This window comes from Elgaria multicarinata, chromosome 1, assembly GCF_023053635.1.
Source record: "Elgaria multicarinata webbii isolate HBS135686 ecotype San Diego chromosome 1, rElgMul1.1.pri, whole genome shotgun sequence".
Classification (NCBI taxonomy): Eukaryota; Metazoa; Chordata; class Lepidosauria; order Squamata; family Anguidae; genus Elgaria; species Elgaria multicarinata.
In genome coordinates this window covers 170370925-170387833 of record NC_086171.1, presented here as the reverse complement: position 1 = coordinate 170387833, position 16909 = coordinate 170370925, and the positions used below count along the sequence as shown (strand labels likewise).

Genomic DNA, 16909 nt, shown 5'->3' with positions numbered 1-16909 from the left:
TGGCTCCTAGTCAGAGAGGTCAGCTGCTTGTTTTGGTAGCAATCACAAAGGCAGGAATGGAGGCATGGGGCGGGGGTGTTATCCAGGATTTCTCTTCCCCCCCCCCTCGGGTTTTTAATTATTTAATTATTTCTAGGACCATATTGCTTGGCATATTTGTTTTATGGCTCTGGTGGCTAGTCAAGGAATGAAGCATTTCTAAATGTAAGGGTTTGTGGAATGTCCCCATAGGTTTTGGTAAAACAGAGCCGATCAGGCAATCAAGGAAAACAGTAATGAGTCTTTATCATTTAATTACTGGGTAGGAAGTTCTGCAATTAGGGAAGTGAAAGTGAGCCCCAAAGCTGCGATGTCAACTAAACAAACAAAAAGGTTGCTGTACTCTGAGGTTCTTGTCGAAAAGTGGGAGGAAGAAACACCAGGTGAATGCTGGCATCTTGGTACTTGTAGGGAATGATAATTAGGATTGATTTAGAAATGGCTAAAAATGAAAACATTGTAAATGATATGTAAAGCTCTGGTACATATCACTTGGCAGTCATTGTTCTGCACTCCTTCCTTTCATGCTCATTTATTACTTGACTTTAAAAAAAATGATTGAAGTATTATTATTATTATTATTATTATTATTATTATTATTATTATTTATATAGCACCATCAGTGTACCATCAGTTATATGTGGGATATTAATGATCATATTAATAATTTATCCAGGTGTAGGTCTGAATACTTGTCAATCCTCTTTGGATGTGGAGATCAGATGTGTCTCCTTAACAGGCTATTGACATATCTCTTTAAGCCTGTGGCAGATTTTTATTTTTATTTTATTTTTTTGTCAAACCAACTGACTTTCAGAGAGCAATCCTGTAGTCCCTGGGCAAGCGTCAGAGTTCCCCTTCTCCGGAGACAGCGCTCTCACCTCAGAAGCGGGAATCAGTGATCTGACACACCCTTCTGACCCCACGAGCTCTGACACACCCTTCCCACATCCCCTCAATGCTGGTTGCCATCTGAGTTCAAAAAAGTGAACTTGGAGGAGCAGGGAAGTGGACAGGGCAGGGAGAACAATGGAGAGGCCAGGGTATGATTTATCCTGAGCCTGCTCCAGCCTCCTCCCCTCCTGCTCTGAATCAACCTCACAAGATGGGCTACAATCTGCAGGGTGGGAGGACAGGGAGGTGAAGACCACCCCTGCTGCTCCTCTCACCCTGCATTGGATGACAGGATGCCTCCGAGAACAGGGGTTATGACTGTTTACAGGATTTCGCCCTCAGTTATTTTGCCACTGGCTCAGCCAGCATCAGCCTATGTTAACTTTCAGCCATGCTGCCCTTAGGGATGTACAAGAATTTTGTTCTTGTTCATTCGAACATGTCTCATTTGCAACCCTGAACATCAGCAGGAGCGTAATTCTTGGGAATAGTTTGCAAGTTCCCATGCACTTGTGCACTTCCAAAAATGCACACTTCCTCCTTATGAAGGGAAAATACGCATTTGGAGTGGATGCTTGGGAAGGGTGCCTTTTTCATATTTGAAAATGTGCACTATACTTGTTTGGGGGGGGGGAAACACGCTCACATTTGAGAGAGAGAATGAGGTGAGATGATCATAAAGGTGGAAAACTGAGAACCTTGATGAGCTCGAAAATCATTTGTTATCCAGCTGCCATGACTCCTTGGACTGAATTGAGCATGAAGTTTGGGCATATTGTTGCAACCAGTAAAAAAAAATACTTTGGTAAGCAGGGATTTTCTAGGGAAAACCAAGTTGATCCCATTTCACCCCTACCCAAACTACCTGAGAGCTTCCATTAGGAAAAAGGCAAAGCTCCACCTCTTTCCCATGCCCGCCCTGTCTTACTTTCACAGCAAGTTCCATCCCCGAGTTTAACAAATGTGGGGTGGCTAAATCAGTGTACGGCTATGCCAGTGCCAGCAGAGGGCTTTTTCATGAAGCTTCATGGGATGGAGAACCAGTTGGGTGGCATGTCTTTCGGAAGTGCCCATAGGATGTTTGTGGAAATAAAACAGGACAGCCTTGAGAGCACTTTGGAACAAGGGGGGATTATAAATTGGATGGATGAATGGTTGCCCCAACTGACTAAATGGATATTGTTGTTTTTATGCTTTTGATGGTTTAAAAATTTTGTATATTTGTTTTTAATGTTCACTGTTTTTAACCTTTGTAAACTGCCCAGAGAGCTTCGGCTATGGGGCAGTATATAAATGTAATAAATACATTAAATAAATAAATACATCAGAACTGCATCACTTCATGTTGATGAGTACAACCTGGCTGTGTCTGCTGAGCCAGGAGGATAAACACAGGAACTGGCCTGCTGTGTCTGTGTGATATGTGTGAATCTATGAGATTAAAATAGCCAACAGGAAGCAGAGGGAGAATATGCAAGGGCAGGTGAAAGTGCTGCTGGTGTAACAATTTAGTACATTTCAAACTGTTCACATATGTTCTGCCTTTCCTCTGCCTCTCACCTTCCTTTTTTCTGAGGCCCATTGTGGACAGCTTCGCATCAATTGGCTTCCCTGCTACCTCGCAGAAACAGGGACAACTCTGGACTTCATTATTTTAACAGTATCCTGTTTCAGTTAGGAAAGGGCTTTTCCCTTGCATTTACCGCTTGTGGGAGAAAGATTGGAATAGATGGAGGTGAGATGTGGAAATACTCTCTTTTTTCCTGCACTTCTGTCCTCTTCGCTCCCGGCTTTTTGTTGTGTGATCTTAGCCTAGCAAAGCCTGTTAGTGTCAGTCTGTTGTCCATCTCAGTTGGCGAGCCAGTCGGGAACCTCAGGCAGGAGCAGGTAGATATTGGAGCTGTAATGAGAGAAGTCCATCAAAGTACAACAGAGAGACTTCTTCCACTTGTCAGCAAACTATCCCTGTGTCAAAAGTCTATTTGACTGCCAGGGACTCAGGCAATTATGTGCGTGAAAAATATGTTTTTGTGGAGGAATCACTAGAGAGTGTGGTTGGAGAGGAATTGTTCATAAAGCAAGACTGATTACCTTACTTACCTTTCTAATCTAAAATAATTCTATTTTTATCCTTTTTTAACACACACACACACACACACACACACACACACACTTTTCTCCCTTGTCTACTTTTCCTGTTGCTTAGTCAACATTCTTTATCTCTTACCTATAAACTCTGCACTCCCCTTGGAAAGGATAGGCAGGCTTCACAGAGGGAGTGGTATGAGGAAGGGGGAGATAGAAAGAGAAGGAATTTAAGGTTGTAATCTTAAATAGTGGCCACTGCTTGTGGTGTTTCTGTAATGTATTCCCTTCCTAGAGTTGGGAGTATGACTATTATACCTCACTGGTTTGTTTGTTTTTAGCAGAACCAGTCACGCTTCAGGGCCTATGACTGAAATTACTTGTAAAAAAATGGCAAAGTTATTAAAAGTTAATTTTGTTTTAATAGATTCTTATATGTGGGAATGGATTTGTGAATTCTCCTTAGCTAGGCTTTGGGAAATATTATTCTCCCAAACCTCCAGAGAATAGTATTTCCCAAAGCTCAGTAATGGAAGGACTGCTCACATGTAATGTTGAATGTGTGCTCATGCTCAGTTGGTCATAAGAACCAGTCTATTCACACCTGATTTGTATACATGTGCCAAAACCCCTACTTAATCCAGGATTTAAGTGTACTGGCAAAGTACTGGCAAAATAACTTTGCTACGTTAGTAATATGAATCAACACTTAGCAATGAAGTCCTAACTCACTTAATGTTGAGAAATTTTAAATTTGTATACTGAAATCCTGTACATGCTTATCTGGGAGTAAGTCCCATTGGATTTATTTCTGAGTAAGGGATTGTACTGTACAGTGTTGTCCTGTTAAGAGTTTTAAGTTGCAATCCTATATACCCTTGACCTCAAAGTAAGTTCCTATGCTGGCTCCAGATTTTCAAAGGCCATTGGGCAAGACACTCTCAATGAGTCTAGCTTTTCACCACCATTGTCTGGGCTGGACTGAGAGACAGGAAAACATGCAGGATGCAATGATGAAAAGGAGTGGGACCCTACTAGGGTATGACCCCTCAGCGAGTGTCCAATGATGCCTACCCTTGATACTGGCCCTGCTCAGTGGGACTTTTTTCTGAGTAGATATGTACAGGATCATACTGTTAAGGTAGGGGAGAGAAATAGGCTACAATTGGTTTGCTTCTGTCTTGGTCATTCTATCACCTGTTTTGTCTCATTTTTTCTTTTGTCTCATTTTTCTTCTGAAGGATGGGTTAAAGTCCTGCAGCAAGATATTGCTAGACATGCATAGCCTGTTTCCAGGAAATATAAATGCATGTAACATATTTCATATTATACATATTATATAAAATATGTGTTTTATTACGTTATTTGTATCTGTAAAAAAAAAAACTCCCCAATTATATGAAAAAAAATATATGAATAAGGTTTAAAAAGAGTTGGTTTGAACTTGCAACAAAAATAAAGTTATTTCCAGTGGAAATATTGGGAAACACTGCAGTTCCAACCCCAATATTTGCATCTGCTGTTGCAGATGGAAAAATGTGCCAGACAGTGGCCATGATCACTCTTCCAAATTAATTTTGGTTCCTGCCAGTTTCCTGCTCTCCATATTTTTCATTTTATGGTTCAAATCCTTCCTTGTCTGCCTGATTTCATTGCCTTAAGTCAACAATTATCCATATCAACTGTCTACAGGCAGTCTTGAATTTCAGTCACAGGGTGGTAGTTGTTTTATCTTCATCAATGTGGCATTTCACATGCAGAAGCACTTTGATCTCAGAATGATAATTACAGCAGCAGCAAATAAACAATGAAAACAGAAACAATTGTGCTTCCATTCTGTCTTTGTAAAGAGTAAGAACACACAAGCTCTTTTTCCCTTTGGTACCGTAGCATTGCAGAGCCATGAGTGGTCAGATAGAACTACATGATAATATGTAAATTCAGTGGCAGTTCTGCTCTCAGTGAACCAATTTTTGTGTGTGAAGTGGAATGGAAATATTAGGATATATTTGTACCGTGGATTACAAGAGTAAATACAAGAAAGCAGGAGGAGTGGGGGGAGGCAGTTTCTACTTGTTACAATGAATCCATTTCACCCATACTTTGATGGATATGTCTTCTCTCAAGGAGGCCTTTGACAGCAATTCGTTTCTCTCTGAGAAGGTGGATATTAGGAGATGGAGGGACAAAGGGGATCTGTTAGAAAGAGGAGAAAAATAATACGTGCTGTGGGATTGGAGTGGACTGTAGAAGAGCCATCTTTCTTAATACAAGAAAGTATTAATGAGGTAAAATGTCTTCATGTGTTCATATGTTGACACCACTTCCATACCCAGAACTAGAGCCAGGAGCGAATTTTGGTGAGTTCTTATCAAACATGACTTGGAATGAAATTCTCACCCAGACCTAGTTTAGGCATCTTAACAGTACACACAGTTAGTGTGCACAACACATGGAATGGAGGTAGTGACTTGTGCTGTACAGGCAAAGGAATGAATATGGACTGTTGATAGTTTTACTAGTTTTGTGACTGCTATTCTTAGATCTTAGTATGGAACACTGGCCAGCTTTTTGGAGAATAATACATCTACTCTATGTATAAACAGTGTTGTGTTGTCTCAAATTTATCCTTATATATTGGTTGTCACTTAAGTGCTCTCCTTGAACTTTAAGCCATTTACATATATTTTTTTAGCAATAGAGCCCAGTTTTTCAGAATTAATTGATTGTGGTAACAAATATTACACTGCCTTTTATGCATTTTGTCATGGCATAGAAGTGTCCCTACATATTGGGCTCTGATCACAGCCAGGGCCCAATATGGATATAAATTAGTGGGGCATAGGAAGACACACTCAGCCCCGGATCATATGCACTCTCCCCCCACCTCAACCTCACATATAAAACTTTCAGAGTGAACTGAGGCCTACATGCATAAATGTGTACATGAATAGATTCTGCTCAGGCAATCCATCAATCTCTTTTTCATACTGGGTGAATCACATGGTTTGGCCTGTTCATGTAGGTCCTTAAATGTAGATACTCTGATTCAACCTCTGCACCAATCAAGCATAGATCCCACCCGGAACAATGGTTTGATGCAGAGTGCAGACACAGCAGACGAGAGCTTAATGCTATGAGTAGACAATACAAACGTGGGGAACAGCCGCAGATCCTAATAGATATGGTTACGAAAAGATGTAGTTATAGAAAACTTCTTAAAAGCAAGCAAACAGCATTTATAACTAAGTTATGGGTCGATATTGAACAAGCTGCCAAAGAACGAAATTTATCTAAATTTTGGCAATTGGTAGCATGTAAATTACAGGAACCAATATATGTCCCGGCAGTCCCAATACCGAGCAGGCAATGGGAGGAATATTATATAAAAAAATATAACCCAAAGGGATTATTTGGTAACATACAATTGCCTTATTTAAATATGCAGGAGACAGATTTATGGCCAGATGTAACCCCTAGTGAAGTAAAATGACTCATATCCACATTAAAAAAAAATAAAGCACCTGGGGAAGACATGGTGCCCTCAGAGCTGTATATGGAGAATGAAAATTGGTGGGGCCCGATTCTAGCCAAACTGTTCTCTTACATAAATCAGAATGGCAAATTCCCCAAGGGTTAGGCACAAAGTATAACTATCTCAATCTATAAAAAAGGTGATAAAATGTCTCCAGCTAATTATCGACCTATAAGTTTGCTTGATGTGTCCTTAAAAATATATACTAAGTTCCTTCTTAATAAAGTCGAAGATTGGGTGCATCAAAATAATATAATCAGTGATGAACAAGCCGGCTTTTATAGCGGCAGATCAACAATTGATCACTGCTTTGTTTTGAATCACCTCAGGGAGAAATATTGTAAATACCCGAAGAAGCACCTATACACTGCATTTATAGATTTAACATCAGCTTTTGATAGTATTGACAGGGATCGTTTATGGTATAAGCTTTGGCAACTCGGAATGGACAGGCGCCTTTTATGGCTGATAAAAAATCTCCACTCAAATACCTCCATGCGGGTAAGAGTAGGTAGAGGTGGACAATTATCCAATGAAATAGAAACATCTTTAGGGGTTAGACAAGGTTGCTTGCTAGCTCCAACTCTATTTAATATATATGTAAATAATATCATTGGTGAATTAGTAAATAAACAGAATTTCCCTGTGGCAGTAGGTTCAAGAAAACTGAACATTTTATTATATGCAGACGATATGGTATTATTATCAGAAAACCTAGTGGGTATGCGAAGATCACTCAAAGCATTTGGTGAGATTTGTAGGAAGAAATTACTAACCATTAACTATCAGAAGACAAAAGTAATGGTTTTTGGGAGAAGCCCACAAATACATAAATGGACATTAAATGGACACTGTCTGGAACAAACAAATCAATTTAACTATTTAGGTATATTTTTTAAACAAAATGGTGCATGGACGAATCATATGGAGGCAATAAAACTGAAAGCAAATAGATCAATGCAGACAGTGTTAAAATTCGCCAGAATAAGAGGAGGACAAATGATAGCCCCAGCATGTAAAGTTTTTGAGGCAAAGGTTTTGCCGCAGTTATTCTATGGGGCAGAAATTTGGGCCAACAATAATATAAAGCAACTTGTGGTGGTCCGAAATAAATTCCTACGGATATTGTTGGGTCTTCCCCCTGACACACCCATTTGTTATATGAGGGCGGAAGTTGGGATGCTCCCAATAGAGTATACCATCTGGAGGAACATGTTTTTTTATTACCTCAAAATGAAAACATCAACAAATAACCTAGTTAAGCTGGTGGTGAAAGATCAGAGAAAATACCCCTCACATGGCAACTGGATAGAAAGGTGTGAAGCCAAGCTAAGACAATTCAGAATAGATACTAAAACGATATTAGAAGGAAATATAGATCAACAACGCATGGTGATTAGACAAACATTGAGGAATTATTTTGGTAAGCTTGATATTAATGCAATTAAAGCTTCCAAATTCTCCAATATTTATCCTTTCATAAAATTAAAGCACAGAGAAGAAAAATACCTAATTGAAATTATGATTCCAGTCTTGCGTAAAGCTCTTACAAGCCTGAGAATGCAGACCATGCAGACAAATTTTAGAGAAGGAAGATTTAATAATATACCCAGAGACCAAAGAATTTGCTGTTGTGGAGAACAAGAGGTGGAGGACTCTGTTCACTATATATTATACTGCAGATTATACAATAGCCCTAGGAATAAATACTTAGCTAGGTATTTGGCCCCTATGGTGCATTTAACAGACCAAGCGAAATTAGGCTACCTACTAACGGCAGAGAAATCGACCCTACTGAATTTGGCCTATTTTGCAGTAAGAGCTGCAAAAATTAGGAAGGAACACGTACAGGTGGATGACTGTAAATAATAGATATACCATAGATATACAGAGTACAATGAGAAATTAGGATGTGTTTACTGTAGAAGATGTGTGCTGATGGGAGTAATTGCTGTACAGAGTCCGGCTCATTTTAATTTTTTATGTAATAATGTGTGATAATATGTGTTCGGCTAAAACCCATTCAGGGTAGCCATGAATAAAATTTGTTTGTATTTGTTTGTATTACTCTGATTCATATTAAGTATTCTGTCCATATATGCATGTAGCACATGGTCATTGTGTATGCATTCTACATGCTGGGGTTATGTCTCAGCTACCCTATATTCAAGTGTAAAATAATGAGAAACATGGCACATGTATCATGATCCATCATCAAGACAATGTCATGATCATGACTTTTAGACATAGCTTTGGCTCCCATGATGCACCTCTGCCTTTTAAAATCAATGTGATAAATGAAGAAATGATCCTTAGGTTCTGCAAGGTTGACACAAAGTTGAGTGCCTGAGGCCTGTCAGTCCCAAAGACACTGCAAGAAGGGAATCAAGCAGTACTTTGCTAGTGGATTAAGCCAGTGCTAGTGCTACATACCTCCCCGGGATAGCTCGTCCTACCCTATCCTGCCTATATAACCTCTCACGTCAGGTGGCTTTGTCCAGCAGTGCTGTGAGCCTAGCGTTCTCCCGGCAAGGACTGCAAGATCTAATTTATTGTGCTTTGAGATCCTTGATGAAAGGCGTGACAGGACTGCAAAGTGTTTCATCGTGTAAAAAAGCCAGGGTTATAAAGCCCCCAGTGGCCTCTGGCAGGCGTTTCATGTGACGGGCTCAGACACTCGCTTTCCTGCTCTGTGAAGAAAGGAAAATGCACATCTTGCATAGTGTCCCGTGACAATTACCTTAATTAAAACACCATAGGATGTCAGTGAGCACAATCTTGCCGAGTGACAGGAATTCCGTCACTGAGATTGAACAGCTCTGGGGGTGACGACTCCAGAGAAAAGGGAGGGTGGTTTGAATCACGGATCTCCTCTTTGTTCTGCCTTCACAAGGTATGCCACCGTTTCTGAGTCTTAGGGCAGCAGATTTTAAGCAGGACAGGTGCGTTTTCCACAAACAGCCCTCCCGCGTGCTCCGTTTCAGTTGTTTCCTTTGCAGTCTGCATGTTCGTTTTCAGAGAGGGGATGTTTGCAAAAACAGGTGTCCAGTCCGAGAGCTCTTGCTTAGAAGGGACAGGAGCAGATTCCAGATTGGAGATGGGATTAAGTTCTTTGTTTCTGGTTGATTTCCATTCCTTCAGAAACCTCAGAGCCTAAATCCCACCTCTTTCACCAGCCCACCTGATTCTGAAGTGCTTGGGCCAATGCAACATTCCTTTCACACATGGTAGTCAGATTTCCTAAGGGAAAAGGGGGGGGGGGTGAGAGAAATTGTTTGTAACCAGCAGAAGCCCACTAGAGGCTTTGTATGGAATATACACAATGCACAAAACAACATATAGTAAATTGGGTTGGGAATAACACATCCACACACACCCATGTGTCTGTGTGTCTCTTTTGGCAGAAACCGCATCAATTTTGGTGTGTTTGAAAGATTAGAAGGGTTGTTCATTGCACTAACTAAATTTTTAGCTGAATGCTCCATTTGAGATCATGGACCTGTACTCATAAGATAGACTTTAACACAGTTTGATAAATTATTTGGCCAAGGGCTCATTAACAGACCCATCTAACTGGAATGCTGAGGACACACATGGGCAAACACAGGCACTTTTAGGCTCTCAACCAGATATACATCCTGTCATTTGGAATGACAGGAAAATATAATATCTGACACAGCAATGTGCCTCTCCCAGCCTAAAGCATTATACTGGATTTTTCTTGTTTAAAAATACTTTTTTACATCACAGAACTTTGTAAGAACTAGGGATGTGCTCCACTCCGATTAGGAGCGTAGAAGCAGTAGCGGATTGGCCTGCTCCGCCTTACCCAGAGGCGGAGTAGGAGCGGACCGCGGACCCCCTAGAAGCAAGGCGAAGAGAAGCGCCCATTTTTCGGAGCTCCTAGTTCAGGCGGAGCGCTCCGGTCGCCATCTTGAAAACATTTCGCCATAGGATTGCATTGCGGCAAATAATCGCGCATAACTACGTTGTTTTTGAAGCTATCATTCTGAAAATTCTTGTGCACAGAGAGTCGTGGATGGGGGTCATTTTGAGACCACTCTCACCTCTCTGCGTTGTCTGGGTCGCGTGCTATATTTTTGTGAAAATCGGGTCAACCGCGCGGCTCAAACGGCGTTTTCGGCTTTTCGCCCATAGGATTGCATTGAGGGAAAGAATTGGGGATAACTGGGGGGGGTTTAAGCTATCATTCTGAAAATTCTTGTGCACAGAGAGTCGTGGATGGGGGTCATTTTGAGACCACTCTCAACTTTCTGCATCGTACGGGTCGCGGGCTATATTTTTGTGAAAATCGGGTCAACCGCGCGGCTCAAACGGCGTTTCGCCCATAGGATTGCATTGAGGGAAAGAATCGGGGATAACTGGGGGGGGGTTTAAGCTATCATTCTGAAAATTCTTGTGCACAGAGAGTCGTGGATGGGGGTCATTTTGAGACCACTCTCAACTTTCTGCATCGTACGGGTCGCGGGCTAGAAGTTTTTAAAAAATCGGCGGGAAAAATACCTTTTTCAAAGGGCTGAGGGGCAGAGTCAGCTCCCGGTCATGATGATCCCAAAGTTGGAGGAGGGCATAGGCAAAACAGGTAACTTGGGATTCTGGGAAACTTCTCTTTCTTCATCTGAACGGGCTTTTCCCCGTGTTTTTTAACACAGTAGCCCCACCAAATGCACAAACACAACCTGAAATCATATACTAAGCCAAGAATAAGAGATAGAAACACAGCACTGCTCCCCACCCTAACCTTGGTGAACAACTGAATCGATGTGGTGCAAGGGGATGAGCTCCCCTAGGGCATCTCATCGTGGACGTGCCCCCACTCTCTCCTGCACTGGAAGGCCATTAGAGCCTTCCAAAGAGAGTAAAACGGTGGAGCAATGCCTATCATGAGTTGAAGTGAATGGTCACTTTTCAGTGGTGGAGCAATGCCTGTTATGAGTCGAAGTGAGCGTTTTACTTCTTCTCAGAGCTGTTGGTGGCTGTCAGTGTCTTGAACTGGCAGCTACTTCCCCCTCCCCCGGGCACGTCCCCCTATTGCTGGTAAAAGACAGATATAGCCTTTTTTAAAAAATTCTTCTTGCTGTTTATTGAGCAACAATGCTGCTTTTAATACCACCCCTCCTTTGTTTATTGATTGATTTATTCCATTTTATATGCATTACTGGCTTATCCTTGGCTCACTTCCTTATGCCCCCAGAAATGCCAGCTGCATGCCTGCCTGCCTTCCCTCCCTCCTCCCCTGCCCACCTCGCAGGGATGTTGTGTGTGGGGTGCCCGATTTTCAAAAATTCCCCAAAAATCAGGGGATGATGGGATTGCTTTGAAACTTGGCGTGCGTGTGTATATCCCCATGAGGTGTCATGGTGCCAAACATGAGGTTTCTAACTTGAACAGAAAAAAAGTTGTATAATTTTTTAGCTTTCAATGCAAGCCTATGGGGGGGGAAACGGAGCTCCGGATCCGGATCCGGAGCTCCGGGCGGAGCGGAGCGGAAGTGGGCGGAGCGGGGGCGGGGCGGAGCGGCCCGATCCGGAAAATGGCGGATCTGCAAGTGAAGCGGAGCGGGGGGTCCGTGCACACCCCTAGTAAGAACATCCCCAGTTTTTCATGGGCTTTTGTTATTCCAAGCTAGCTCCCCAACCTAGGGATCTCCAGATGTGTTGAGTTACAACTTTCAGCATCCCACAGCCAGCATGGAATACTGGGAGCTGTAGTTCAACACACACCTAACACCATATTGAAGAAGGCTGGAATGGCTCCATACAGTCATCTTTGCCCAGCTCTTCTGTCTGGCTGAACTGTAGGTCACCACCAGCAGAAGTTCCTATAGTTTTCCACAAACCTACTTGATTTGCCTTGTTCATTCCTTTGGGGTTTTTCATCTTGCCTCTCTTGCAGCTCAAGCCTATGCACTGTGTTCGATGGAGCTTACTCCCTAGTAAGGGCCGCAACAAAGACTCAGCTATGTCTGGTTTTTTTCCTTTTCATTTTTACTCCAGAGTAAGCCAACTCTCACCCTCCTCCCCATATGGATTGGGGCCCTGCACCTGCAATTTCTATTGCAAAATTGTGGTCCATAAAGAAAAGTGGTTAAGTGGATGTTAAGCAAATTTTATTTATTTATTTATTTATTTACATTTATACTGCCTTTTTTTCTTCCAAAAAACCAAAGGCAATGTATATAGCCCTCCTCTCCATTTATCCCATGAGGTAGGTTGGGCTGAGAGTCTGAGACTGGCCCAAAGTCAGCAGTGAGCTTCCATGGCCAAGTGGGGACCAGAACCCAGATCTCCTGACTCCCAGTCCAACACTCTAGCCATTATACCACACATTATGGGTGTGGGATTACAGGTTTAGTTTCTGTCCTCATTGCCCTTGGACTAAGTGCCCTATTGTTGACCCTGGCTCTTTCTGATCATGCTCCAACTTCTGCAATGATGTGTTACTTGAATTGTACTTAACATGTATGTTACTTATTCTGGCTGCCTTCTTACTACATGCTAAAGGAAAAGAAAGGAGTTCTCCAGAGAGCACGGGAGTTGGTACAGAAATAGGTGCTTGAAATAGAGTGACTTTTTAGGGAAGAAGGCAAGTGCAGGAGGAGGGAAAACAGATCAAATTTTGTTTCATAAATTTGAAGCATACTGTGCACCCGAAGAAATGGGTGAAAAGCAATATTTCTTTGCTAGAGTGAAGATGAAAACATGAGCCTTTGTGCTACTGGTATAAAGTAGTAGCACAAACTCACAAATGTGGGAGCTGTGTGAATCACTTCTCAAAGCTTTCGTCATGGGTGGCATAAACAGACCGAGATCCAGGGCACTGAGATAAATTGGTGCAAACCTTGAACATGTAGTTGACAAAGACAGAGCCGAGGAAGTGGATACAAAACTAAATCCATGTCTTGCCATAGGAATGGACTGGATGAGGGACAATAAATTGAAGCTCAATACAGACAAGACACATGTACTGTGGATAGGTGGTTCTGCTGCCCAAGGAAGTGATCATGTGCTAGATGGGATTGCACTGTTCCAGAAGGAACAGGTTTGCAGCTTGGAAGTGTTCTTTGACCTGTCTTCATCACTTGATGTAGAAGTTGGTATTTTAGTACAGAGTGTGTTTTACCAGCTTAGGCTAATGTGTCAACTGCAACTCCACCTGCATAGAGATAGTTTAGTCTCGGTTAACTGGGAACTGATAACCTCCACTTTAGGCTATTGTAATGCACTATATATGGAGTTGCCTTTGAAGACTATCTGAAAACTGCAGTTAATGCAGAAGACAGCTGCTAATTGCTCAATGGGACTGAGCATTATTTTTATATTATATCTGTGCTATGGCAACTACACTTGCTCCCATCCTGTTTCAGGTGCCATTTCAAAGTGCTGACCAAGATAGCTTCCAAATCGTGTGAGGTACTGGTCTCCCTCTATTCAGCATTGGATAGGCCGCATCTTGAATATTGGGCACCACACTTCAAGAAGGATGCAGACAAGCTGGAGGGTGTTCAGAAGAGGGCAACAAGGATGATCAGGGGTCTGGAATCAAATCCCTAAGAGAAGCAACTGAAAGAACTGGTCATGTTTAGCCTTGAGAAGAGAAGACTGAAGGGAGACATGATAGCACTCTTCAAGTATTGGAAAGATAGTCACACAGAGTAGGGCTAAGATCTCATCTTGATCATTCCAGGGGGTGGGACATGGAATAATGTGCTGAAGTTACAAGAATCCAGATTTCAGCTGGACATCAGGAACAACTTCCTGACTGTTAGAGCAGTATGATAATGGAACCAATTACCTAAGGTGGTTGTGGGCTCCCCCCTCCCCCTGCTACTAGATGCATTCAAGATTCAGCTGGACAGCCATCTCTCAGGTATGCTTTAATGTAGATTCTGGCATTGGGCAGGGGGTTGGACTCGATAACCTTATAGGCCCCTTCTAACTCTACTTTTCTATGATTCTATGAAAGTTGAGGTATTGTAGGTTCAGGGTACTTGAAGTATTATGCAGGTACCCACCCATACAGTAAGGTTCTCAGTAGAAGGTCTCCTGCAAGTACCCCTGGCGTCTGAGAGGTGGCTACCAGAAAGGGATTCTTTTCAGAGGATGAACACTCTCTTGAGAGAGACATCTCCCACCTAGCTTATTGTTCTTTTGATATCAAGCAAAGACATTTTTATTTTCCTAAGATTTTTTTATACAATTTGAATCCTGCTGACTGCTTTATGCTGCTTCTGTGATTTTGTGGCTTTTTTGTTTATTTGTATTATTGTTTTGCATCATAAGCCACTTTGGAAATATGATTGAAGGGCAGCATAGAAATACTACAAACAAACAATGAAAGCAGCAGAAAAACAAATTGATGCCTAAGTACTTTTACAAAGGTAGAATGCAGCCAGCCTTGGGGCAAAGCAAGCTCTAACTCAGAAAGTATGCCAGAGAGGTATGCAGAACTGGCAAAGGCTTGCTATAACCGTGTAATTCGCTGTCTCATAAAGTCTTAGTCAGCATATGGCAAAAATTCAGAAAATGTGGCAAATTTAGATATTTTTCCAAAATGTGTTATATTTACATAGGCAGAATAAGATGGAAATCCAATGGTATGCTGAATTTTTCAGCTCTGGTAGATGAATGGATCTTCTAATTAATAACAGTGATGCATTTTAAAACAAAGACATAGCCTAAAAATATATATAAAGCATGCTAACTGAATAACTTAGGACACAATCCTATGCATGTTTATATAGAAAGAAAGTGCAACAACTCCCAACATTTCGCCACCAACCATGCTGGGAGTTGTAGCACTTTTTTCTGTGTACGCATGCATAGGTTTGCAACCTTAAACATTCAAATACCACCTTTGTAACATACTGTAGGAAATGACTCCCATCAGACGGAGGGGAAAAAAATCACGTTCCCCTACTGTCACTTTGGCTTCCTGCTGCTGTCCCACAGTAGGCACAAGCAGCTTCCTCTTCCTTCACATGGGGAAGAAAGAAGCAGCAACGACTATGTAGTCCATTCAGTGGGCATTTTTATCATGCTGCTTGTCCTGCATGTAGCAGGAAATGGTGGCAAGTTTCATTTTTTAAAAAATTGGATTTTCTGGGTCTTATTTTGTTATGGAAAAAAGACCAGAAGGCGTGGGAGATGCATGGGAGGCTGACAGCATTGTCAAAAGGACCCACAAAAAACCATGAGTGGCCAGTAACGAGCATGTGATAAAGCGCTCGACTGATGATGCGCCGAAGGTATGGCAAATGCAATATGATCTGCAGGTATAAAGACAAGACAACTCAGTTGCGACTCCAGTTGCAGATTTTCATGCATATGCTGTACTTGGTCAAAGGAGCATGACTAATTTAAATTTGTTATAAAGAGTTAATTTAATAAAAGGAGAGTCAGAAGATCAAGGAAATGATGATACAGATAACAAAGAATGCATTTCGAGACCTCAGTTGCTTATTAGAGCAATACTCCATAAAATATATATCCACAGGTACCACTTGTAATTCAAGCATCTCAGAAGATTCAAGTTGCTATAAGGGATAAAGTTCAAAAGGAAATGAATCGAATGGAAATAGTAAATAGAGTAGAAGAACCTATAAAGTGGGTCAATCCAACAGTTGATTTGTGGGCAAGACTAGCAAAGACCAGATAAGAATATATTTGGACCTGGGAGATAAGAACAAAGCAGTTCTAAGAGAACATGTTCAGTTGCTTTATGTAATCAAAATCATCAGTCAGTTAACAAGAGGCTGCAGAACTACTTGTACTCTGATGCCAATACTGTATTTTAGCAAATTCACCTGTACGGCAAATTTTTCAGAATCTATACATTGTATAGATCTATACTTTTGGCTGAAAGAGAGTTGCACGATTACTATTTATGGGTTGATGGTGTCAGATTTTATAGAGATGATAACCCTGTGAAGGGAAAGACCAGTTCTAGATAATTATAGATAGAGAACATGAAATTGAATAAAGGAAAATGTACGTTTGCCATGACAAAAGTTTTATACTGCTTCCATGAAGGTTTAAAGCTGGATGAAAATAGGGGCTATTGTTTAAATGCACACTTCAAGGAATGAGGCTGAGCTACAAAGATTTCTAGCAATTGCTAGGCACTCATATTACAAGAAGATCAAGTATAAGTGATATATAGACCAGGTAAAGAGTTGTTTTTAGCCAGGAAAATATGGAACATGGAGAAAGAGTCATTTGAAAAAGCTGGTGTTGATATATGCCTGATAATGTCCTATTTGTCAGTCTCAAAAACAAAAACAAAAGACACAATTCTATGTATGTTTAGACAGAAATAAATCCTACAACTGCCAGC

The 16909-nt window shown here is 41.4% G+C and overlaps 1 protein-coding gene across 2 annotated transcripts in view; it reads left to right on the top strand.

Moving 5' to 3' along the window:
• Positions 1-16909, top strand: part of PLXNA2 (plexin A2) — a 498241-nt gene that overhangs the window by 273214 nt on the left and 208118 nt on the right. The window lies entirely within an intron of this gene.